At 43.2% G+C, this 23969-nt stretch overlaps 2 protein-coding genes across 4 annotated transcripts in view; one reads left to right on the forward strand and one right to left on the reverse strand.

Moving 5' to 3' along the window:
- Positions 1-23969, reverse strand: part of alpha-Man-Ib (alpha-Mannosidase class I b) — a 73168-nt gene that overhangs the window by 46459 nt on the left and 2740 nt on the right. The window contains exon 1 of one of the 2 annotated variants that reach the window (XM_070100864.1): positions 5298-5467. The exons of the other annotated variant lie outside the window; for it this stretch is intronic. The gene's annotated coding sequence lies outside the window, so the exon portion shown is untranslated. Of the gene's footprint in view, positions 1-5297; positions 5468-23969 lie in introns of those variants that run through there. 2 annotated transcript variants of the gene reach the window in all.
- dare (NADPH:adrenodoxin oxidoreductase, mitochondrial) overlaps positions 8036-23969 on the forward strand; it is a 55373-nt gene continuing 39439 nt past the window's right edge. The window contains exon 1 of one of the 2 annotated variants that reach the window (XM_070100865.1): positions 8036-8158. The gene's annotated coding sequence lies outside the window, so the exon portion shown is untranslated. Of the gene's footprint in view, positions 8163-23969 lie in introns of both variants that reach the window. The other variant, XM_053780814.2, reaches the window with a different exon arrangement.

Here is a 23969-nt window from a genome sequence, read left to right on the forward strand (position 1 = left end):
TTCACAATTGATGCTCTCTCCTGTGTGCGAACTATCTGTGTACTGTTCCAGTATTGTTCTTTTTGGGGATAATATTAACAATGCCTCCACTTGTTTCAAGAATAAATTGGCAAAAACTGCACTGACAGGTGAGCCCATTACCCCTATTATAACACTGCAAAGATTGTCCCTGCAGCTGAAGCAAATGAAATTCATGCACAGCTCAATTAGATAGCCAAAATATTTTGATGGGAGGGAGAGACCAAGGTTATCAAGAACCTTCTGGCTGCACGACATCTTTTAGACCAAGATTATCACAAACCTTCTGGCTGCATGATAGGTTTTAGACCAAGGTTATCAAGAACCTTCTGGCTGTATGATACGTTTTAGACCAAGGTTATCATGAACCTTCTGGCTGCATGATAGGTTTTAGACTAATGTTATCAAGAACCTTCTGGCTGCATGACAGCTTTTAGACCAAGGTTATCATGAACCTTTTGGCTGCATGACAGCTTTTGGTTCAATATGCACCTCTGTGAATAAGGATATCACATCCAACATCTTACTCCTAACACATACTAATGTCTCATTTTAAGATCTCCTGAGTGTTTAAAGAGAATGTTGCTATTGGTTCCTAGCAGAAAGAGACGGTTCTTGGCAAGGACACGTGCTCAAGAATGTGGGGATGTATTAACAATACCACGAGTGATAGGTGTAACTTGGACAGCTGCTTTCTTAGTTTTTGGAAGCCCATATTACTGCTGTACATTCAAGGGGAGTGAGATAAACTTGTAGGTTATACAGCATCTGTGTATATTTATCCAATGTATATTAGAGTAACATGATGTAAACACCTGCAGTGTGCAGCTACTTATTATACATGAAACACCTGCAGTGTACAGCTACCCTATTATACATAAAATTTACATGGAACACCTGAAGTGTAATGTGTTATATATGAAAGTTACATGGTGGGAACACCTGCAGTGTACAGCTAATCTATTATAATAGATACACTGTGGGGGAAAACCCACAGCCTGAAGCTACCACATTATATATGGTTGGAACAAAAATTAGACATGTTGGCTGGGTTGGAAACATGTGGTTACCTCGCCTGCCGGACCAACACGTCTCGCACACAGGTAAACCTTTAAATTTTGACGCTTCCTATTTTTTCCTCTGCCACCTTGTTGGCATTAATAGGCGTATATAATGAATTAATAGGCGTATATATTGTAGCAAATTATGTTATCCTATGTTAAAGAAAAAAAAAATGGAAAAAATATTTATCTTAGAAAACGATGTTCTGCTAAACGTCAAAAAATGTAAAATAAGGTGGAGCGTGGAGGGGAAGGTGGAGCGTGGAGGGGAAGGTGGAGCGTGGAGGAGGTGGAGCGTGGAGGGGAAGGTGGAACGTGGAAGGGAAGGTGGAGCGTGGAGGAGGTGGAGCGTGGAGGGGAAGGTGGAGCGTGGAAGGGAAGGTGGAGCGTGGAGGGGAAGGTGGAGCGTGGAAGGGAAGGTGGAGCGTGGAGGGGAAGGTGGAGCATGGAGGGGAAGGTGGAGTGTGGAGAGGAAGGTGGAGCGTGGAGGGGAAGGTGGAGCGTGGAGGGGAAGGTGGAGCGTGGAGGGGAAGGTGGAGCGTGGAGGGGACGGTGGAGCGTGGAGGGGACGGTGGAGCGTGGAGGGGAAGGTGGAGCGTGGAGGTGGAGCGTGGAGGAGGTGGAGCGTGGAGGGGAAGGTGGAGCGTGGAGGGGAAGGTGGAGAGTGGAGGGGAAGGTGGAGCTCCACGTGGAGGGGAAGGTGGAGCTCCACGTGGAGGGGAAGGTGGAGCTCCATGTGGAGGGGAAGGTGGAGCGTGGAAGGGAAGGTGGAGCGTGGAGGAGCATGGAGGGGAAGGTGGAGCGTGGAGGGGAAGGTGGAGCGTGGAGGGGAAGGTGGAGCGTGGAAGAGAAGGTGGAGCGTGGAGGGGAAGGTGGAGCGTGGAGGGGAAGGTGGAGCGTGGAGGGGAAGGTGGAGCGTGGAGGGGAAGGTGGAGCGTGGAGGGGAAGGTGGAGCTCCATGTGGAGGGGAAGGTGGAGCGTGGAAGGGAAGGTGGAGCGTGGAGGGGAAGGTGGAGCTCCACGTGGAGCGTGGAAGGGAAGGTGGAGCGTGGAGGAGGTGGAGCGTGGAGGGGAAGGTGGAGCGTGGAGGGGAAGGTGGAGCGTGAAGGGGAAGGTGGAGCTCCACATGGAGGGGAAGGTGGAGCGTGGAAGGGAAGGTGGAGCGTGGAGGTGGAGCGTGGAGGGGAAGGTGGAGCGTAGAGGGGAAGGTAGAGCGTGGAGGGGAAGGTGGAGCGTGGAGGGGAAGGTGGAGCGTGGAGGGGAAGGTGGAGCGTGGAGGGGAAGGTGGAGCGTGGAGGGAAAGGTGGAGCATGGAAGGGAAGGTGGAGCGTGGAGGGGAAGGTGGAGCGTGGAGGGGAAGGTGGAGCGTGGAGGGGAAGGTGGAGCTCCACGTGGAGGGGAAGGTGGAGCGTGGAAGGGAAGGTGGAGCGTGGAGGTGGAGCATGAAGGGGAAGGTGGAGCATGAAGGGGAAGGTGGAGCGTGGAGGGGAAGGTGGAGCGTGGAGGGGAAGGTGGAGCGTGGAAGGGAAGGTGGAGCGTGGAGGGGAAGGTGGAGCGTGGGGGGAAGGTGGAGCGTGGAGGGGAAGGTGGAGCGTGGAGGGGAAGGTGGAGCGTGGAGGGGAAGGTGGAGCGTGAAGGGAGAGGCAAGAGAGGAGCGTGAAGGGGGAGGCAGGGAAGAGCGTGGAAGGGTAGAGGCGGAACGTGATGGGGGAGGCAGGGGAGGAGCGTGATGGGAGAGGCAGGGGAGGAGCGTGATGGGGGAGGCAGGGAAGGGTAGAGGTAGAGCCTCCCACCAGCAATATGGGGCATTACGGAAAGACCCCTGGTTGTCTTCAAGAGAGAGCTGGACAGATACCTAAAGACGGTGCCGGATCAGCCAGGCTGTGGTTCGTACGTTGGATTGCGTGCGGCCAGCAGTAACAGCCTGGTTGATCAGGCCCTGATCCACCGGGAGGCCTGGTTGTGGACCGGGCCGCGAGGGCGTTGATCCCCGGAATGCCCTCCAGGTAGGGAAGAGCGTGGAAGGGTAGAGGGGGAGCGTGAAGGGGAAGCAGGGGAGGAGCGTGAAGGGGAAGCAGGGGAGGAGCGTGAAGGGGGAGGGAAGAGCGTGGAAGGGTAGAGGCGGTGCGTGAAGGGGGACAGGGAAGAGCGTGGAAGGGTAGAGGCGGAGCGTGAAGGGGGGAGCAGGGAGGAGCGTGGAAGGGTAGATATACAAGGGTGGTGAGTGACCAACAAGACGTGTACAGCAACCTTGTATATCGTGTACACCTTCCCTAGTGTAGTCAGTGAAGGTCAGAACTGATCAATGTAGCAGCAACCTTGTATATCGTGTACACCTTCACTAGTGTAGTCAGTGAAGGTCAGAACTGATCAATGTAGCAGCAACCTTGTATGTCGTTGACACCTTCCTTGTGTAGTCAGTGAAGGTCAGAACTGATCAATGTAGCAGCAACCTTGTATGTCGTTGACACCTTCCTTGTGTAGTCAGTGAAGGTCAGAACTGATCAATGTAGCAGCAACCTTGTATATCGTGTACACCTTCACTAGTGTAGTCAGTGAAGGTCAGAACTGATCAATGTAGCAGCAACCTTGTATGTCGTTGACACCTTCCCTAGTGTAGTCAGTGAAGGTCAGAACTGATCAATGTAGCAGCAACCTTGTATGTCGTTGACACCTTCCCTAGTGTAGTCAGTGAAGGTCAGAACTGATCAATGTAGCAGCAACCTTGTATATCGTGTACACCTTCCCTAGTGTAGTCAGTGAAGGTCAGAACTGATCAATGTAGCAGCAACCTTGTATATCGTGTACACCTTCCCTAGTGTAGTCAGTGAAGGTCAGAACTGATCAATGTAGCAGCAACCTTGTATGTCGTTGACACCTTCCCTAGTGTAGTCAGTGAAGGTCAGAACTGATCAATGTAGCAGCAACCTTGGCCTACCTCCACGTCCTCTATTTTCTTCTCCTCTCACACACAAGAGGGGTGCCACAAGGACCAGTATTTACTCCAATGTTATTTAAGCTGTGTACACGACTTTCCCGGAGTCATACAAAACTACGAGTTAACAGTTGCAGCAAAAATATTAGGTAAAATAAACAATAAAACTGACTGTAAATGTCTAATGGATGAATAAAATTAATAATAATAATAATGAAGTTTTTTTTTTTTTAAATTTAAAAGCAGTGGAGAATTTCTGCTTCGTACATACGAGGTTTAAATATTCAGAAAACTATTGTAATTTCCTCAACTAATACCACTCAACTATTTGCAAATTGTCGATTATTTTTTTTTATTCTTCGATGAATAATCTTGTAACTTGTATGTTAACTATTTCTAACTCCTGTCAATATCTTGTATTAGACCCAGTACAAAAAATATAGTCTTAATTATAGTCTAAGTTTGCCCGAAATACTGTGCATACTATGGGCTTCCAAACTATTGTGTATATTCGTACATAAATTTGAAATAGTCATTAAGTAACCATCAAGGAATGAGTGAGCGCACCAGGCGAGGAATGCTGCCTCTCCCATGTTCTACCAAAATGAACATTTTCTGAACAAAAACTTATTTCGGAACACCTTATTTGATAATCCATTGCTTATTTGTTTGAAGTAGGTTAATTGATCCAACTGATACAGCCACAAAAACTAAGGTTCATTATTCATACTTTAACTTTCCTACTATTTCCCAGTATTAAAAACATCAGGGTTTTCTTGCTCATCCCTCCAGAAAAGGTAACACCTAATGGGTATAATTAAAACTATTTTTTTTAAAGGGGTGGAGAGATAAGCCATTGGAAGGTCTCGGTCAGATGACCAAAAATTCCAGCTGTGGGTCATCATATAACTAAGACCTGCATCAGGAAACACTGAGTTTCCTGACAAACCTTACCTAAACTAACCTCTAGAAAACTGTCACTCCAAACACCTATGAATCTCAAACATGATAATACCAGGTTATGCATTATTTTATTTATGGGGAAATGATAAACCAATAGGGGTCATAATAAGAACGCCAGGTTATGCAATAATATAGCACAATAACTTTCAGCAATTTACATAGTGTAAGTGGCCCAGAAAGCCAGAAACTAGTAATTCCGGTCGAGTCTCAAGCTGTCAGGAGCCAAGAACTTGACCCCGACTAACAAAAATCTCGCCCACGTTTAACTTAACGTTGCAGAATATAATAAAAATATCAACATGACTTAAAATCGTATGTACCTATTTTTCGCCTAGTAAGAGAAGTCCTCACTAAGAACACAGTCGTTGCCAAACTTGAGGCCACACCATCATGTGTGTTAAGAACAACACTTCATGTGTTGCAAGTGAAAGGCAGATGTAAGAGCAGCGGGAGGCAGCAAGATGCACTCTCTATCACAAGACTAGACACACTGACCCACAAGGTAAGAGTCTAAGGCCACCACACAATTCTCCCTCTCCCTCCTTCCTAGGTGACAACCGGTTTGTCTTTCTTGTTAACTTGCTTGCTTGCTCCCTCTCTCTCTCTCTCTTAAAAATATGCACTCCCATTGTGGAGAAATTATCTCCAATTAGGAAAAGCACGGGGGGTCGTGACCCCTTCGAACAGTATAAGGGAAGGATGAGCAGCAAACCACTGTCATATAGGGAGTAATGAACGAACGTAATAATAATGGGGATAGGCGGAATAAGGAAGTAAAGGAGGAGTGGGAGGAGAGGAGTCATGTGACAGGACCGGAGGTAATGTGAGGTCACTGGTGACTACGCCATCGCCTCTCACTAACTCTACAGTACTCAACCTCTCAGTACTTGAAATTAATAAAATAAGAGTGATAATGGGGACAGTAAATATTGCTATTGCACTCACAGTATTAGTAAGTCCTTGTACAATAGTATATTTGAGAACAGAATAATATTATTGGGTTAGATAAATGGGGATTGTACATGCACAGTGAGACTAGGGTTACAATTAACTGCCAAGTGAATATAACTTACTAAGTGCAGTCTTCCTCTAGTATCACACTTCCCTGCCAAGGCAAAGGGTTTGACAATTTACACTGGTTGGTTAGGTCAACTTTTTGATCTCACAAGCACAGTGACCTACATAACACCATATACTACATATAGCCATGACGAGAGACCTTTCATTCTACCAATTAGGACTCGGGGAAACAACCCAGTCGAGTGTTTCTCCAGTGAAAACTCTTAAGACATTCTAAATAAGATATTAATAATCTGCGTCGAAACGTATAAATAACATTGACTGTATTGCCCTTCGTCGTACCTCATTTGTGGTGTTATAATATCATCACTAGTGAATCAAGCAGGTACAGTGCGCTGAAACGCGATTACATAACTTTGCCAAGAGAGGCGTTATCAGTAAATTTCCGTTGTGGTATATTATTAATTAACCGCGGACATGTCAACTGTTCACGACTGGATCTTCGTGAACAAGTAATGGTGAAGTTGAATGTATGTACTCACCTAATTGCAGTTGCAGGGGTCGAGACTCAGCTCCTGGCCCCGCCTCTTCGCTGAGTGCTACTAGGTCCTCTCTCTCCCTGCTCCATGATCTTTATCATACTTCATCTTAAAGCTATGTATGGTTCCTGCCTTCACTACCTTGTGTGTATGTGTATGTGTGTGTTTGCTTGTTTTATTCATCCGACTATGTGCCTGCTTGGTGGAACGGGTGAATTAACATGGCGCTTTTTTTTACCAGACTAGTCACTGGGATCTAGCTTCTATAAATTAATGTCATACAATTTATTCCTGTCAACTTACCTTGGGTCAGCCTACAATCAACTCGAGAGGGTACCACCACCTTGCCATAACATGGAAAGTTAATTATAGTGTGAGTGGCATGGAGAGGCTACAGCAAGCAGTGTTAACTGTGCTGGTGAACACATTCCAAGGTCAGGAGGGCAGTAACTCATGCCATATGGTGCCTCCTGCTACATGCTATGGTCTTTTCTGTTAAACAAAACCGAGTACATCAACAATGTGTTGATACCTTATTCTGTATGGTACACTGTGGGAGCAAATCCAACTACGCTTCCCTCAATCAATCAAGATCAAGCGAGTGTAGGTAAGTTTAGTACCCCGTGACCTGGTTGCAAAACCTCCCGCTTCACACGGTGAGGGTCCGGCTTCGATTCCCGGCGAAGGGGTGTTTCCTTGCACCGGTTGTCTATGTTCACCCATCAGTAAAATGGGTACCTGGGTGTTAGTCGACTGGTGTGGGTCGCATCCTGGGACAAAACTGACCAAATTTGCCTGAAATGCTCAGCATAACAAAGGGCTTTCTATACAGTAGTAGTGTCATTGATGTCAGTTAGGCCTGTATACCTTGTACATGTACTTGTAGTAAATAAAGATATTATTAAGTCCTCAAAGGGGTGAGCGGGGAAGACGTGACAGGCGAAGAATAGCGTTGGAGAGTGTCCTTAGTGGTAGAAAGAGAGCGAGGGTTTAACCCAGCAGCTAGGTGATCGTGGGACAGACTGAGAAACAGGAACAGCAGGCTCAGTTGCACTGGTCGTGTGGAAGTTGGATGTCAACAGACTTGACAAGTTGAAAGCAGGTTAGTCGCAGGACAGGGCAGGCAGTGAAGGACATCAGAGGGTAGCATATTGGTGGTGTTATCAGAAGCGATTAGGGTGTCAGGTTTGTAGGAGATCCATTCTCAAATCTCTTGAAGTTGCTTCTAGAGAGGTGGTAAAGTTTTGTCTTGTTTCCAAATGTGAATCGAGGAGGCTTGAGGAATTCCAGAACTTAAGTGTGTGAATTGGTGGGGTTGTTCGCAGGAACACTTTCCAGTTCCTGCACCGAGGCCTTTGTAGAGTTCAGTGTTGGTCATGGTGTCAGCGTTTGAAGGAGCAGTGTAGAATGTGAGGTTTTCCCATGTCAGTGTGCTAGAGTCGTTAATATCTTAATTTTCTGACTTCTTTTCAGTAGCCGAGTCTACCATAGTGCTAGCAGGTGACTGGGTCGACAGGTGCAGTGGCGATGTGTACTGGAGGTGTAACATCAGGTTGGGAAGCAGTGACCGAGGCAGCCTGAGTGGTGGTGTGGGAGGTTGTGGAAGGTGCAGGAACAGCTAAGTAAGTAAGTAAATTTATTCAGGTATACACAAATACAGTTACATAGAATTATCATACATAGCAGCATATGTGTAGAGAACCTAGGATAACCCAAAAAAGTCAGACAGAGTGACTTATTTCCAGTAGGCAGAAGGAGACAGGTCGGCAGTAGTGAAGTTATTGACGTTAAGAAGAATCCTGAGATGTCACTTGAAGGTGTGCAGTCAGGGAAAACGAAGGCAGACATGTTGTTAAGCTTGAACAGTTCACTGATGGTGGTGTTGAATGTGTCTGAGTTTGCTGCATTGGCGAGGTGTGCCTACATCATGCAATACAGCACCTTAGAGGGAGCAGCGTCAGGGAGTGCAGAGGGGGAGTTGCTGGCTAGAGATGACTGCTGAGTAGCCTAGAGAATTCTGGTGTCTGATTGTAGTTTTGAAATGGCGGCGTATGTCAGTGATTTGGGGCTGTTTTTCTTGACTTCTTTAATTTTCTTCGATATTACGTCTTTTCGTAGTGGGCATTTGGCTGCAAGGGTATGATGAGTACCCTCGTAGTTAAGACATGTTAGAGTGGCATTAGTGATGCAGGCTTTGGAGTCATGACCTTCTTTCTCACAGGTAGAACAGAATTTCTTGTCTTTAATGGGACAGTCCTTGGTAGTGTTTGTAAGAGCAACAGTTCCAACAGGGAGAGACAAAGGTGAAACGTTCAGGTTCAATGTGGCGTGGATGTATACGGTAGTACGAGACAGCTAGCCCAACAGAGCGCTTAGGTAGCCATATCTGTTTGAAAAGGTGAAGCACTTAAGCACAAACACCTATGATATGCACTAAAAAACTTACCAAAATTACCTACTCAAACTACCGCCCAAACATGATGACTTTACCCCCGTCACCACCCGACTCGACTGGTACTCAACACGCTTCTCATCTGCTCCTGTCCTGGCCACCGCCTGACTGACAGGAATAAAATGCGTTCGCTTTCAGGGAATAATACACGTCCACTTTCAGTATACTACACGGAATATGACATTATATATGGAGCGTTATTTTATATAAAGATTTTTTTACAGTACTCCGTAACAGTAAATATGTGATTATCTTATCCAGATGTTTGACAAAACCAAAACGTTTCGCCAGCATTTAAGGTGGAAGAGAGACGGTGAATTGTCGGTCACTGAGTCTTCAAGGCATTGTCATCCATCAGTTTAGAAGCTTCAACATCGTCAGTACAGACGACAATGAAGGAGTCTTTCAACGTGTGGATAGCCGTAAATTTAACCTGAAGGCAGGTCTTTACAGCGGCAGCAAGGGCAAGTTTGGTGGGGTCATTAATAACTCTACTGATTGGCTTGAGCCTGACACGATGGGCAAGCATCGTGAAAGAGTAGAGGCGATGGTACGTAGGTTATAGATTCCCCTCCCCGACGGGGATCGAAGGGATACTTCTTGAGGTGGAGCCACTGTGACTTGCCCGTAGCAAGGTCAGCAGTGAAATGACGCTTCCCTGCGATACCCTACACTTTATAGTACATTATGGTAACAAAATCCAACTACGCTTCCCTACGATACCCTACTCTTTATGGTACATTATGGTAACAAAATCCAACTACGCTTCCTTACGATACCCTACTCTTTATTGTACATTATGGTAACAAAATCCAGCTACGTTTCCCTATCATATAGGATGAATATCGCACACCAGGTAAGGAAATAAGTGTCAACTCAATGGTCAAAGATCCAAGGAACTGGGGGTACTCTTTCTCTCCTTCAGATCAAACCTAATTACCTCCCATTCCCCAGGGGCTGTATGGCCCCTTCACATTTAGCGCTTCCCCGTGAAGGATATAACACCATGGGTCTGAGCTGACTCCAGGAAGTCACCTGCACTAATATAATAAGATTGGCTGGCTACAAAGACCAGGGTTTAGAATGCACGGGGAAGCGCTAAACCCGTAAGGGGGTCGTACAGTGCCTGGGAACAGGAGATAAAGTTTGAGCCAAAGGAAGGAAGGAGGGAGGGGTTAACTGCAATTTCTTGGATCAAGAGCTCTCCACAAGCATAAATACACCAATCTCCTCACTTAGGGGAAGTGTAGCCTATTGATCGTCAGTAACCGAGACACTTATTTCTTGTGTATATGAATCCATAGTAACTGCCAAGTAACGTCCGACTGTACCGTAGTAACTACCAAGTGACAAACTGTACCGTAGTAACTGCCAAGTGACGTCAAACTGTACCATAGTAACTGCCAAGTGACGTCAAACTCTACCGTAGTAACTGCCAAGTGACGTTATACTGTACCGTAGTAAGTACCAAGTGACGTCATACTGTACCGTAGTAAGTACCAAGTGACGTCAAACTGTACCGTAGTACCAAGTGACGTCATATTGTACAGATCACGTCAAGGTGTACATATGGACGGCCTGGGGTACACTAATACTTTTAACATGCGTATTTCATTTTTTTTTACTCTGAGCCCGACCCTGAACCAGTCTTGTCTGGTGGTTCCTGGTCAACCAGGTTGTTGCTGCTGGCGGCCCGCTGGCCAAGCGTAGCTCGCAACAATAGCAAAACGTTTACAAGCTGCAAAAGCACAAAGATTATGGAAACTTTATTAACAAGTGAGGTTTTCCAAGGGCACCAAGCTTAATATTTTTTTTTATTATTTCGTGTGAGGGTATTTTATAACCGCATGTATCCAAGTTGAAGTTTACAACGTGTGACTTGTTAATGGTCAAGGTTGGAGGGGAACGTTGTCCTATATGTGGGTTATTTGTTTCGACCACGGTATTATGTATTTTTGTTCTCTATGCAGCTCTGAATCGTGCATATCCTGACCAAGCTCGTGAACTGCCCAGTATAAATGAAAAAAAAAAATAGCACACTCACATTTTGGAGAGGAAATTTAATGGATATTTTGGTTCGTGCTGAGCCATTATCTAATAATGGCCTTGATAATGGTCCAGGATGGACCGAAATATCACCTAAATTCGTATTAACAACGTTTAGTTAGTGCAAATTGTTCCAGCCATGGTATTGTGTCTTGAAGATTTAGAATTGTGTATTTATGACGTAACAACGTTCCAGATTTAGAATTGTGTATTTATGACGTAACAACGTTCCAGATTTAGAATTGTGTATTTATGACGTAACAACGTTCCAGATTTAGAATTGTGTATTTATGACGTAACAACGTTCCAGATTTAGAATTGTGTATTTATGATGTAAGAACGTTCCAGATTTAGAATTGTGTATTTATAATGTAAGAACGTTCCAGATTTAGAATTGTGTATTTATAATGTAAGAACGTTCCAGATTTAGAATTGTGTATTTATAATGTAAGAACGTTCCAGATTTAGAATTGTGTATTTATAATGTAACAACGTTCCAGATTTAGAATTGTGTATTTATAATGTAAGAACGTTCCAATGAGCACTTAATGATATATTTTCTGCAGCAGGTGTACCTCCAGGTGAACTCTCTAGGACGGTAACAGTTATACTTTGTATACTATTAAGAAGCTTAAGATACTAGGCATGTTCTACTAACGCCCAACCATTTCTTCTCATGTACACATCCAACCTATTTTTAAATCTAGATCAAGTGCTTCTTTTAATGACGTTAACTTGCAGTTTGTTCCACTCATTCAAAACTCGACTGCCAAAACAGTTTTCCTACAAAATTTGTAAATCTAGATTTATCCAACTTGAATCCGCCGCTGCGAGTCTTGTCTGGGCTAACATGTTTGAGGGTGCTGTCTGGGCTAACATGTTTTAAGGTCATGTCTGGGCTAACATGTTTGAAGGTGCTGTCTGGGCTAACATGTTTGAGGGTGCTGTCTGGGCTAACATGTTTGAAGGTGCTGTCTGGGCTAACATGTTTTAAGGTCATGTCTGGGCTAACATGTTTAAAGGTGCTGTCTGGGCTAACATGTTTGAAGGTGCTGTCTGGGCTAACATGTTTGAAGGTGCTGTCTGGGCTAACATGTTTGAGGGTGCTGTCTGGGCTAACATGTTTGAGGGTGCTGTCTGGGCTAACATGTTTTAAGGTCATGTCTGGGCTAACATGTTTAAAGGTGCTGTCTGGGCTAACATGTTTGAAGGTGCTGTCTGGGCTAACATGTTTGAGGGTGCTGTCTGGGCTAACATGTTTGAAGGTGCTGTCTGGGCTAACATGTTTGAAGGTGCTGTCTGGGCTAACATGTTTGAGGGTGCTGTCTGGGCTAACATGTTTGAAGGTGCTGTCTGGGCTAACATGTTTGAGGGTGCTGTCTAGGCTAACATGTTTTAAGGTCATGTCTGGGCTAACATGTTTGAAGGTGCTGTCTGGGCTAACATGTTTGAAGGTGCTGTCTGGGCTAACATGTTTGAAGGTGCTGTCTGGGCTAACATGTTTGAAGGTGCTGTCTGGGCTAACATGTTTGAAGGTGCTGTCTGGGCTAACATGTTTGAAGGTGCTGTCTGGGCTAACATGTTTGAAGGTGCTGTCTGGGCTAACATGTTTGAGGGTGCTGTCTGGGCTAACATGTTTTAAGGTCATGTCTGGGCTAACATGTTTAGAGGTGCTGTCTGGGCTAACATGTTTGAAGGTGCTGTCTGGGCTAACATGTTTTAAGGTCATGTCTGGGCTAACATGTTTGAAAGATGTCTTCACATCCCCTTTATTTATTCTTATTTTCCGTTTGCGCACTTCAGTCATATTCCCTCTAATTCTACGGTTCTGCGAAGTGTGAGTTCAGTGCCTTCAACCTATTCTTATAGGTTATACGATGTTTTTCAGAGTATTTATGTTTATTCTGTAATATAGAGATCAGAAATGAACTGCATAATCTAAATGAGGCTACATCAACGATATACAGTACAAGGCAGTTGTTGTATATAGTTATATGTAACGAAGCAATGGTATAGTTTCTTTAGAAAAAAGTCCTTCACCAGCATCAAGTAACCTCCCGTGAGGTGAAAGTTGTATAAACTTAAATTTTATAGCTCTTAGTGTTATTGCAAACTATTTTTCACATTAAGTTTAGGATTATTTCGTTTAAGTGCCGTGGTTCTTTTCTTTTACCCGGGACTAGAAACTTAGGCTTCACACTAAGCTTTCTGCAAGTTTTCTGACCACAGCATCAAGGATGCCTGACCATCCTGTAGCTCAATGGTGTCGCTATGTGGTTACTCATCATTATCTTTTAGACTATTCTTGGTCTTTTTTTTTTCTTATTTCAGATATACTAGATTAAATTTAGCTTTTTATTAACTTTTACATTCAGTACACATTTCTTTTTAATTGACTGTATTCCTTCTTAGCTCTTCTGCAATATTTTCTTATCAGTTTAGGAAGCCTAATGTGAGAGCTCGCAGCATGATCAATAATAACCCACTTGGAGACAGAGTAAATAGGCTGACTGATCTCTATATTTCGACCCGCTTCTGGGGTCCTCTTCAGTGGAAAAAGATCCCAAACGGGGGTCAAAATATACTGATCAACTGACCTCCTGAGTTTGCCTCCATGTGGGTTATTGATGAGCATTAGCAAGTGTTCATTACACTTGAATTATTCATTTCCACATATATAAGAGACATGTACACAACTCACCAACATGACAAGGTGAAGATGAGAACTCATGGTAAGGATCCACTGTACAACCAGAAGCAGGAGGCTGTGATGTGCAGTCTGAAGTAACTGCCACACTTATGTTTCCTCCTCCAGCAAATCTCCCTCTCTCACCCTGTGTTGGAGCCCCTCTCTCCCCACTTCCTCGTCATCCATTATCATATCCAGCAAATGACCTTTATATTAACATCCGCACCATTCCCGGCAATCTTCTAATGTACACTCACATTGTCCCCCAACTGGGCAATCTGCCTCAGCTTCCCGCATCCCCAACAAGATGATTACCAACATTTGGTAGAATGTACCATGCTCTACGATAACCCACGTCCCCTGTTATACGATAACCCACGTCCCCCATTATACGATAACCCACATCCCCCATTATACGATAACCCACGTTTCCTGTTATACGATAACCCACGTCCCGTTATATGATAACCCACGTCCCCCATTATACGATAACCCACGTTTCCTGTTATACGATAACCCACGTTTCCCATTATACGATAACCCACATCCCCCATTATACGATAACCCACGTTTCCTGTTATACAATAACCCACGTCCCCCGTTATACGATAACCCACATCCCCCATTATACGATAACCCACGTCCCCCGTTATACGATAACCCACGTTTCCTGTTATACGATAACCCACGCCCGTATTCTAATTTATCGCGTACTACAGTAACTTACCGTGCACTACAGTAACTTACCGTGCACTACTGTAACTTATCATGTACTACAGTAACTTACCGTGCACTACAGTAACTTATCATGTACTACAGAAACTTATGTACTACAGTAACTTATCATGTACTACAGTAACTCATCATGTACTACAGTAACTTATCATGTACTACAGTAACTTTTCTTGTACTACAGTAACTTATCATGTACTACAGTAACTTACCATGTACTACGGTAACTTACCATGTACTACAGTAACTTACCATGTACTACAGTAACTTACCATGTACTACAGTAACTTACCATGTACTACAGTAACTTACCACATACCACAATAACTTACACCATATACTACAGTAACTTACACCATGTACTACAGTAACTTACACCATGTATTACATTAATTTACCATATACTACAATAACTTACACCATGTACTACAGTAACTTACCATGTACTACAGTAACTTACACATGTACTACAGTAACTTACACCATGTACTACAGTAACTTACCATGTACTACATTAACTTACACATGTACTACAGTAACTTACACCATGTACTACAGTAACTTACCATGTACTACAGTAACTTACCATGTACTACAGTAACTTACCATGTACTACAGTAACTTACACCAGCTACTACAGTGACTTATCAGGTATTATAGTAACTTACACACATGTACTACAGTAATTTATACACCATTTACTACCATACAGTAACTAAAATGTACTACAATGCCTTACACAAAATGTACTACAGTAACTTACAATGTACTACAGTACTTTACCACATACACATCATGTACTCACACTATGTACTCACCACATACTCGGTGCACTCACACACCATGTACTCACCATGTACTCACACGATGTATTCACCATGTACTCACATGTACTCACCATGTATTCACACGATGTACTCACCATGTACTCACATGTACTCACCATGTACTCACCATGTACTCACACACCACGTACTCACACATCATGTCAAATAACAAAAGAAGGGTTGAAGACACTGTTTACCTACCGCATGCGATTTTGACTTATAAATCACTGAGAGTTTTGTCACAGAGAGGACAAATGTAAAGTCAATATTGCAATTATACACAAAAACCAGTCTCTGTATCACAGAATTAACATATTTCATTGACCTATTATGATTTTATCCATGGGAAGTATTAAACCCAAAACGATCACAGTGTCTGGAGAATGCGAGGTAATAAGGTCTGATCCAAGGAAAGGGAGGGAATTCCCATAAGGACTGAATACAGAACAAGTTTTTATTGAGACTATGCTTTACTCAGGGTTAAACTTTAATAGACATACAGTTGAAACTTTTTTTATATACTATGTATATGTTTCTTCTATGTATATGTTTCTTCTATGTATATGTTTCTTCTATGTATATGTTTCTTCTATGTATATGTTTCTTCTATGTATATGTTTCTTCTATGTATATGTTTCTTCTATGTATATGTTTCTTCTATGTATATGTTTCTTCTCTGTATATGTTTCTTCTATGTATATGTTTCTTCTATGTATATGTTTCTTCTATGTATATGTTTCTTCTTTCATCCAGAGCTATGGAATATGACAGGTAAACCCGGACAGAACGATGAAATATGACTGGGAAAACCGTCCAGAATGACAGAATATGACAGGGAAATCCGTTCACAACGATGGAATAGTGTAGTTTATCACAGCCTGCACATGGAAGGTCCTATACACCACCACTGATGTTATTTGGTTTATCACCTGACATACACGTAATTCCCCTTAATTCTAGTTTTGAGAAGTGTTAAGTTCAGTTCCTTCAACCTATTTTTATATTATTTTTACAGAAAAAGGTTTTTAATGCAGGGGAATTAACTTTGTCATCCCTCTCACTCCTGCCTCACTCTCCATGAGTATTCATAAGTACAGTATGCACAGACAGCATCCTCTGTACAACTTGATAAAGTTCAACCTTATACCTGGAGGGTGTTCTGGGGGTCAATGCCCCACAACCCAATCCATGATTAGGCCTTGCGGTGGATCAGGGCCTGATCAGCCAGGCTGTTACCACAGGTCGCGCACAAACTGACATACGAACCACAGCCTGGCTGGTCAGGTACTGACCTTAGGTGCCTGTCCAGCTCCCTCTTGAAGACAGCCAAGAGTCTATTGGTACTTCCCCTATGTATGCTGGGAGGCAGTTGAAAACAGTAGCAATAAAGCCTTGTGCATATTTTGTCTTGACAGCCATACCTATCAAGACTGCTGCCCTACAAGCATACCTATCAAGACTGCTGCCCTACAATCATACCTATCAAGACCGCTGCTCTACAACCATACCTATCAAGACCGCTGCTCTACAACCATACCTATCAAGACTGCTGCCCTACAGTCAATGCAAGAGAAGCTTCATTGAATCTGTACAGTACAACATTATTATTTTTATTGGAAGGGGCTAAACCCATGAAGGTCACATGGCATGTGAGGAATAGGGGCTAAAAGGATCCAAAGTAGGCAGTTTCATATCTCTGGATCAACAGCTCCTCACCAGCACTCTTGAAGGGTTGATATCTAATAATAATAAATTTAGGCTGAAATTCCTGTCGTATAAAATAATTTAATTAATCTAAAATTTTGCATAAAGTATTAATTATCTTCCTTTAGGCAGGGAGGTATGGACAAATTTTCAGGTAATCCTTAATTTCACTTACCGCATTATAATTTCTCAACTCCCCCTCCCCCCAAAAAATCCTTCACTCGTACTGCTAGATATGAAAATTAAAAAAAAATTCTGTGATAGATACAGTCCATGACCTGAGTTAAATAAAGGAATCAACCATTGTTATCAAAACTGCTCCTTGTCCCAGGATGAAGTGCACATTTTTTTATTTGGTGCATTTAAATTAAAAGTTATTCACTCCTACTACAGTATAGGCTATAAAATTGGCAAAGTACTTAAGTAATATGTTAACTGTTAAATAAGAATGCTAGAGAACGTGTATCTTTCCTCATTCATATACATATAAGACTTTCCTGGTTTTTCTCTCTCTCTGCCACTGCCATTATCTCATACTTTAGATATTTGCACTTCTTCCCTTTCACATTTGTATTCTCCTCCAAGTCCTCTGCTTTTATTTCTCCATTCTTTTTTCCTCCTACTCTTTTTCTTGTTAGACCCTTCCTCCTCCCACACCAAGTTGACCCCTTTTATCTCACTGTTTCCCTTCACACACAGGTCCTTACAGTCCTGCACTTTTCCTGTATTTTATAATTTCCCCCTCCCTCCAGGTATACTCCCTCACAATTCTTACATCTTTGCTGATCAGTGGATGGCAAGACTTGCTGACAAATATGGTAGAAAAGACAGTACTTGGAGGAGGTCAAACACATAGTTACACATTGTGATTCCCTCTCGGTAGACTCAGTGAAGCTCAACTTTTGTATACTGTATCCCATATCCTCAATATTTTTTACCTATTTTTTTTTTTTTTCAACAAGTCGGTCGTCTCCCACCGAGGCAGGGTGACCCAAAAAAAAGAAAGAAAATCCCCAAAAAGAAAATACTTTCATCATTATTCAACACTTTCACCACACTCACACATTATCACTGCTTTTGCAGAGGTGCTCAGAATACAACAGTTTAGAAGCATATACGTATAGAGATACACAACATATCCCTCCAAACTGCCAATATCCCAAACCCCTCCTTTAAAGTGCAGGCATTGTACTTCCCATTTCCAGGACTCAAATCCGACTATATGAAAATAACCGGTTTCCCTGAATCCCTTCACTAAATATTACCCTGCTCACACTCCAACAGATCGTCAGGTCCCAAGTATCATTCGTCTCCATTCACTCCTATCTAACACGCTCATGCACGCTTGCTGGAAGTCCAAGCCCCTCACCCACAAAACCTCCTTTACCCCCTCTTTCCAACCCTTTCGAGGACGACCCCTACCCCTCTTTCCTTCCCCTATAGATTTATATGCTTTCCATGTCATTCTACTTTGATCCATTCTCTCTAAATGACCAAACCACCTCAACAACCCCTCTTCTGCCCTCTGACTAATGCTTTTATTAACTCCACACCTTCTCCTAATTTCCACACTCCGAATTTTCTGCATAATATTTACACCACACATTGCCCGTAGACAGGACATCACTGCCTCCAACCGTCTCCTCGCTGCTGCATTCACCACCCAAGCTTCACATCCATATAAGAGTGTTGGTACTACTATACTTTCATACATTCCCTTCTTTGCCTCCATAGATAACGTTTTTTGACTCCACATATACCTCAACGCACCTGGAGTTTACCTGGAGAGAGTTCCGGGGGTCAACGCCCCCGCGGCCCGGTCTGAGACCAGGCCTCCTGGTGGATCAGCGCCTGATCAACCAGGCTGTTGCTGCTGGCTGCACGCAAACCAACATACGAGCCACAGCCCGGCTGATCCGGAACTGACTTTAGGTGCTTGTCCAGTGCCAGCTTGAAGACTGCCAGGGGTCTGTTGGTAATCCCCCTTATGTGTGCTGGGAGGCAGTTGAACAGTCTCGGGCCCCTGACACTTATTGTATGGTCTCTTAACGTGCTAGTGACACCCCTGCTTTTCATTGGGGGGATGGTGCATCGTCTGCCAAGTCTTTTGCTTTCGTAGTGAGTGATTTTCGTGTGCAAGTTCGGTACTAGTCCCTCTAGGATTTTCCAGGTGTATATAATCATGTATCTCTCCCTCCTGCGTTCCAGGGAATACAGGTTTAGGAACCTCAAGCGCTCCCAATAATTGAGGTGTTTTATCTCCGTTATGCGCGCCGTGAGAGTTCTCTGTACATTTTCTAGGTCGGCAATTTCACCTGCCTTGAAAGGTGTTGTTAGTGTGCAGCAATATTCCAGCCTAGATAGAACAAGTGACCTGAAGAGTGTCATCATGGGCTTGGCCTCCCTAGTTTTGAAGGTTCTCATTATCCATCCTGTCATTTTTCTAGCAGATGCGATTGATACAATGTTATGGTCCTTGAAGGTGAGATCCTCCGACATGATCACTCCCAGGTCTTTGACGTTGGTGTTTCGCTCTATTTTGTGGCCAGAATTTGTTTTGTACTCTGATGAAGATTTAATTTCCTCATGTTTACCATATCTGAGTAATTGAAATTTCTCATCGTTGAACTTCATATTGTTTTCTGCAGCCCACTGAAAGATTTGGTTGATGTCTGCCTGGAGCTTTGCAGTGTCTGCAATGGAAGACACTGTCATGCAGATTCGGGTGTCATCTGCAAAGGAAGACACGGTGCTGTGGCTGACATCCTTGTCTATGTCGGATATAAGGATGAGGAACAAGATGGGAGCGAGTACTGTGCCTTGTGGAACAGAGCTTTTCACCTTTTTTCCCTCATCAATTCTATGATTAACCTCATCCTTCATAAATTCATCCGCCGACACGTCAACTCCTAAGTACAGTGGACCCCCGGTTAACGATATTTTTTCATTCCAGAAGTATGTTCAGGTGCCAGTACTGACCGAATTTGTTCCCATAAGGAATATTGTGAAGTAGATTAGTCCATTTCAGACCCCCAAACATACATGTACAAACGCACTTACATAAATACACTTACATAATTGGTCGCATTCGGAGGTAATCGTTATGCGGGGGTCCACTGTATCTGAAAACATTCACTTCTTCCATACTCCTCCTCCCCAATTTGATATCCAATTTTTCTTTATCTAAATCATTTGATACCCTCATCACCTTACTCTTTTCTATGTTCACTTTCAACTTTCTACCTTTACACACGTTCTCAAACTCATCCACTAACCTTTGCAATTTTTCTTTAGAATCTCCCATAAGCACAGTATCATCAGCAAAAAGTAACTGTGTCAATTCCCATTTTGAATTTGATTCCCCATAATTTAATCCCACCCCTCTCCCGAACACCCTAGCATTTACTTCTTTTACAACCCCATCTATAAATATATTAAACAACCATGGTGACATTACACATCCCTGTCTAAGACCTACTTTTACCGGGAAGTATTCTCCCTCTCTTCTACACACCCTAACCTGAGCCTCACTATCCTCATAAAAGCTCTTTACAGCATTTAGTAACTTACCACCTATTCCATATACAGTGGACCCCCGCATAACGATGGCATCACATAGCGATTTTTCCGCATACCGATTACTTTTATCGCAAAATTTTTGCCGCGCATACCGATTAAAAACCCGCTTACCGATTTTCGTCCGAGACGCGTCCAATGTGCCCTCACATGTGCCGGCCGTCCCATTGTTTACCAGCCAGCCTCCGCGGTAACATCCAAGCATACACTCGGAATATTTCGTATTATTACAGTGTTTTCGGTGCTGTTTCTGGAAAATAAGTGACCATGGGCCCCAAGAAAGCTTCTAGTGCCAACCCTGTGGTAAAAAGGGTGAGAATTAGTATGGAAATTAAGAAAGATTTTGAAGGGTTTGTGGCTAACCCTGAGAAGCCTATGCCAGTTGTGGAATCCATTGTGCCTACTTCAAAGATTAAGGAAATGTGTGCACAGTGGGTTGAACTGCAAACCTTTATAGATGAAAATCACCCTGACACAGCTGTTGCAAGCCGTGCTGGTGACTATTTCAATGACAATGTTATGGCCCATTTTAGGAAAGTCTTGAAGGAACGGGAGGTACAGAGCTCTATGGACAGATTTGTTGTGCGACAGAGGTCCAGTGACTCTCAAGCTGGTCCTAGTGGCATTAAAAGAAGAAGGGAAGTAACCCCAGAAAAGGACTTGCTACCTCAAGTCCTAATGGAAGGGGATTCCCCTTCTAAACAGTAAGAAGATAATGCTCTCCCCTCCTCCCATCCCATCAATCATCACCAGATCTTCAATAAAAGTAAGTGTCATGTAATTGTGCATGCCTTTTTCAGTTTGTGTGTATTAAAATTAACATTTCATGTGGTAAAAAAATTTTTTTTTCATACTTTTGGGCGTCTTGCACGGATTAATTTTATTTCCATTATTTCTTATGGGGAAAATTCATTCGCATAACGATTATTTCGCATAACGATGAGCCCTCTTGCACGGATTAAAATCGTTAACCGGGGGTCCACTGTACTTGCAACATCTGCCACATTGCTCCTCTATCCACTCTATCATATGCCTTTTCTAAATCCATAAATGCAATAAAAACTTCCCTACCTTTATCTAAATACTGTTCACATATATGCTTCAATGTAAACACTTGATCTACACATCCCCTACCCACTCTGAAGCCTCCTTGCTCGTCCGCAATTCTACATTCTGTCTTACCTCTAATTCTTTCAATTATAACCCTACCGTATACTTTTCCTGGTATACTCAGTAAACTTATTCCTCTATATTTTTTACAATCTCTTTTGTCCCCTTTCCCTTTATATAAAGGGACTATACATGCTCTCCGCCAATCCCTAGGTACCTTCCCCTCTTTCATACATTTATTAAACAAAAGTACCAACCACTCCAACACTATATCCCCCCCTGCTTTTAACATTTCTGTCATGATCCCATCAGTTCCAGCTGCTTTACCCCCTTTCATTCTAAGTAATGCCTCACGTACCTCCACCACACTTACATTCTGCTCTTCTTCACTCCTAAAAGATGGTATACCTCCCTGGCCAGTGCATGAAATTACCGCCTCCCTTTCTTCCTTAACATTTAAAAGTTCCTCAAAATATTCTCGCCACTTACTCCCTCACTGGCCTAGCAATGATTTTCAATGGCAAAGTTCAATAATGTTGAGCTATCTCACACTACATTCTTCTAAAGTATTTCCAAAAATACCTCCCTTTTCCATTAACGTTTTTATAACGTTTCAGCAATGCAGAAATTTACATTAACTATGTTTTGCCTTATGTTGGTGTACTGTGAATGTTAAGACAAAGACAAGACCAGCAATCTTGCTAGTGCAAAATATTTTACAGTCTTTTATTTCACACTCTCATGATATGATGATCTTATGCTGATACATTTTATTATTATTTGGGAGATATTAGAAAATACAGTACGTACAATTTATGGTGGTTGTGCAGCAACTTCTGGGTTAAGGTAAAAGTAAATGACTGTAACTCAGATAATTTCTGCATTAACTATAGTCTGAACTGTACAATATTAAGTTGGTTTTACAGGTGAGATATTATTTTGCTGTGCAAATGAACAAAACATAACCAAACAATGAAACCCACCTAATCCAACCTGAATAACCCAACATAAGTTACCAGTCTAGTTTCCTCTTATTTCCATGGGGAAGTGGAACAGAATTCTCCTCCGTACGAGGCGGCTAAAATGCCGGAAGCAAGGGGCTAGTAACCCCTTTTCCTGTATAAATTACTAAATTTAAAAAGTGAAACTTTCACTTTTCTTTTTTGGGTCACCCTGACTTGGTGGGATATGGCTGGTTTATTGAAAGAAGAACAATTAAAAAATAATAAATAAGGGATATTCAGTAAATGACTGTAGTAATTCTTCAAACTACTGGCAGTGGTTAGTGGTCAGGCAAGCCAGTTATTAGTCGTGGTTGTAGGTATTGTATTTACACCAATACCATGTATCAACATGTAACAGTGCCTTATGCAGTGCAACAAGCCATCACTGAAGTAGGTAATGCTTCAGCTATTGTCTAATTCTCAGCAAACAATGGAACACTTGTCTGTTCATTGTACACACCTAGCAATCATTTTTGTTTTGGTGATACTGACCAACTGACCGAGTCTGCTGACACACACAGCAGCAACAGCAGTGGTGAGCCAGTGACAGCAACTGACTTCACCAATTAACTCAAAGCGTCTCAGGGAAGCATAGTGGTATTCCCTAACACTTCACCCAAAATTAAAGTGAATACATGCAAATGGTATACAGTGATTAAACGTGTTTATGAATTAAGGTACTGGTACTGGTAATCCAGTCATGATGTGATCCCTAATGATTTATAGTTTCTTGTCCATCTTTACTATTATTTTTTATTAAATTCTATATTTTCATATTACTAATACCCTAACAGAATGTTGAAGAAAAGGTATGGCTACACTAGCACAGGAGGGCCCTGCTTATGCAGGAGGTTAGGTTCCGGGTTACTGCTGTATAGAAGGGCCCTGCTTATACAGCAGGTTAGGTTCTGGGCTACTGCTGTATAGGAGAGACCTGCTTATACAGCAGGTTAGGTTCTGGGCTACTACTGTGTAGGAGGGCCCAGCTTATACAGCAGGTTAGGTTCTTGGCTACTGCTGTGTAGGAGGGCCCAGCTTATACAGCAGGTTAGGTTCTGGGCTACTGCTGTGTAGGAGGGCCCAGCTTATACAGCAGGTTAGGTTCTGGGCTACTGCTGTGTAGGAGAGCCCAGCTTATACAGCAGGTTAGGTTCTGGGCTACTGCTGTGTAGGAAAGCCCAGCTTATACAGCAGGTTAGGTTCTGGGCTACTGCTGTGTAGGAGAGCCCAGCTTATACAGCAGGTTAGGTTCTGGGCTACTGCTGTGTAGGAGAGCCCAGCTTATACAGCAGG

The sequence above is a fragment of the Cherax quadricarinatus genome, chromosome 75 (assembly GCF_038502225.1).
Source record: "Cherax quadricarinatus isolate ZL_2023a chromosome 75, ASM3850222v1, whole genome shotgun sequence".
Classification (NCBI taxonomy): domain Eukaryota; kingdom Metazoa; phylum Arthropoda; class Malacostraca; order Decapoda; family Parastacidae; genus Cherax; species Cherax quadricarinatus.